This window comes from Mustela nivalis, assembly GCF_964662115.1.
Source record: "Mustela nivalis genome assembly, chromosome: 3".
Lineage (NCBI taxonomy): Eukaryota > Metazoa > Chordata > Mammalia > Carnivora > Mustelidae > Mustela > Mustela nivalis.
The window spans coordinates 7,223,150-7,226,042 of NC_139022.1; the positions used below are offsets into that span (position 1 = coordinate 7,223,150).

The 2,893-nt window shown below is 32.8% G+C and overlaps 1 pseudogene across 1 annotated transcript; it reads right to left on the minus strand.

Annotated features, from left to right (window-relative positions):
* Nucleotides 1–1,755: 1,755 nt before the first annotated feature.
* On the minus strand, nt 1,756–2,619 carry LOC309861959 (olfactory receptor 14A16-like; annotated as a pseudogene). Its single transcript has one exon. The product of its transcript is annotated as an olfactory receptor 14A16-like (transcript).
* Between the last annotated feature and the right edge of the window lie 274 nt (nt 2,620–2,893).

A 2,893-nucleotide genomic window follows, 5' to 3' on the forward strand; every position in this document is an offset into this window, starting at 1 on the left:
AACAGCCAGAAAACCAAATAATCAAGTTAAAAAATGGACAGAATACATGAACAAAAATAATATTTTCAAACAAAAATTTTTCAACCTTATAATTAAAAAGAACAGTGCACAATAAAAATCAATATTCTTGTGAGAAAGAAAAGAAAGAACTATTAGCACAGTAAGTCCAAAAATTATTCTGTCTTTAAAAAAATAGACCAAAGAGATCACTGAGAAAACATTTAGAGGACTTCTGTGTAGTTGTATTCAGTCTGAAATTGAAGGTAAGTGATCGTGTATATTTTAGAAACTTAGTGGGACTGATTTTTTTCATAATGAATCAAGATTTCTTTGCCATTCTTCCTGTATTTATGCCTTCTTTTTTTCATTAATTATATAATTTCTGTATGCAAGTGTATTTACTTCACTTAATGCATGCTATTTTATTTTAGGATGTGTTTTTCTTTCACTTTTATACACTCATTCTATACATCAGTTTAAATTTATTTTATAAATAACATGATCATGCATATATTGAATTTTTAGAATAAGATTATTTCTTGCCCAACATTACCATTTAATATTTAGAATTTTATCCAAATCACCATCTATTTCTATTGTAACTGACTCATTAATTCCTAATTTGGAACAATAGCATTTTAATTGGTTTGATTAATTCCATATACATTTCTACTAATTTTTGCCTCGACTGTCCTCAGATATATTTCATATATTTCCTTTAAAAACTTGTCACAACTTCTTATTTACATATTCTATGGCTTTCCTTCTAGACTGACTGACATTCATAACCTTGTATACACAGGGTTCCTATGAGACCCTGGAAAGTGTATTCTATCTATTATCTTGCCTATTAAAAATCTATAGTCTTAATACCTATAATTTTATTACATTTAATCTTTATATAAAGAGGGAAATTATTTTATAAACAGCATATCTGATTCTGATACATAACATACTTTGAAATCCTTATAACTAAGTTATCTAATCATTTTTTTTTCCTGTGGCTAAACTTTATAAATGGTGTTTTTAACAATGCTTAATGTCATATTAAACACACACACACACACATCTCCAGTACTATGTGACAAATATGTGGCTAGGAAAATTACAATTGACTTTGAGCACACTGACAATTATTCAGCACATACAGTGCCCAAACTTTACTGTTTTTTAGGACATACACTTGTTTCTGAGTTCTTAAGCAAGTAAGGGGCTGGAACTACCAACGAGATATTTTGTCAGATATACAGATGAAGTTAAAGCATTATAGCATTTTCTTAAATAGAACATACAAAAAAATCAACAAAGATTTTGTTGATCCAGACTATCTGGCCTTCTCTTTGGTAGTTAAGCTCTGCCATCAGGAAACCTATTTTCTAGGTATCTTCATAGTTAGCCAGCACAGCACTTTATCAGGATGTGGGAGATCGCCCTCACCAGTAAGTGTCTGCTACCTTGGAGAAGGGATTATTCCAGAGAGAGGATGGATGAATGAGAGGATAGCATTTGCATATGCTAAGACACTCCACTGATATTCAAAGCCATATAAATATACATCTTATAGAGCAGCACCAATGATACAATGGGTATCTGTTAAATTTACAAGATATATAAACCAAATAATTTAAAATTATGTGCATTTATATTTGAGAGTATTTTATTTGTGGTGATCAAATAAATTGTACAAACCAAAAATTTGATACACATTAGTAAATATCATATTCATTTATATTATAAATATTTATATATTTGGTATCATTTTTCACTAAAAAGTTTTCCAAGGACCACCTTCATGTCCCTGTTTCTCAGGCTGTAAATGACAGGATTCAGGCTGGGGGGATAACAGAGAATATAACACAGACATAAAGAGGTTCATTAATGGTGAGGTTTTTGAGGCAGAACCTAAATGCAATATATGCAGATGAGAGGAACAAGGTTAGCACAGTTAGATGGGGCATGCAGGTAGAGAAGATTTTAAACCTGCCTTGTGAAGATAGAATTCTTAGGACAGTGGACACAATATAAACATAGGAAGCAACCATGAAAATAAAACATACAAAAGCAAAACAACAACTAACAATAATAAGCACATATTCCAGAATTTGGTCCCCAGAACAAGCAAGTGTAAGCAATGATGGAATGTCATAGAAAAATTGATGCACTATGTTTGGCCCACAGAAGTGTACCAAAAATGTGCCTGCAACATGAATAGATCCATAGACACACCCACTGAACAAAGATGCTGTCACCCTCTGCACACAGGCACCTCTATTCATGATGGCTTCATAGTGCAGAGGACAGCAGGTGGCAGCATAGCTGTCATCAGACATCACCAGGAGGGCAAACTCTGTGCCAGCAAAGAAAACAACAAGGAAAATCTGTGAGGCACATCCCACAAAGGAGATGGCATAGCTGTTGATCAGAGAGTTCGTGACAGATTTGGGGACAGTAACATAGATGTAACAGATATCAAAGACAAATTTTTCAGTAAGAAGCACATGGGGGTTTGGAGGTGGTGAGGGTGATAATGAGGAAGTTCCCCATCAGTGCCACCAGGTAAACCAGGGAGAAGAATGCAGCATAAAGTCTCTGTAGAACCTGATTATCAGTGAATCCCATGAGCAAGAATTTTGTTATTAGGGTCATATTCATTAATTTCCTATGCATGATGATTTTTTTTGAAACATAAGAGCAATTTTCTTGAATCTTCCAAATCTGTGTCTTTTTGTTGGTTCTGTTATTCAGTGATTGTGAAGTTATTCCTGGGGTAAGACATAACTTGCAAACTATAATTTCCTCAATTTATGTAGAAAAAATATGTTAGAGTCATTAAAACAGATTAGAATATATTTTTATGTGAGAACCTAAAATTTGTACAAAAATAGATATTTCC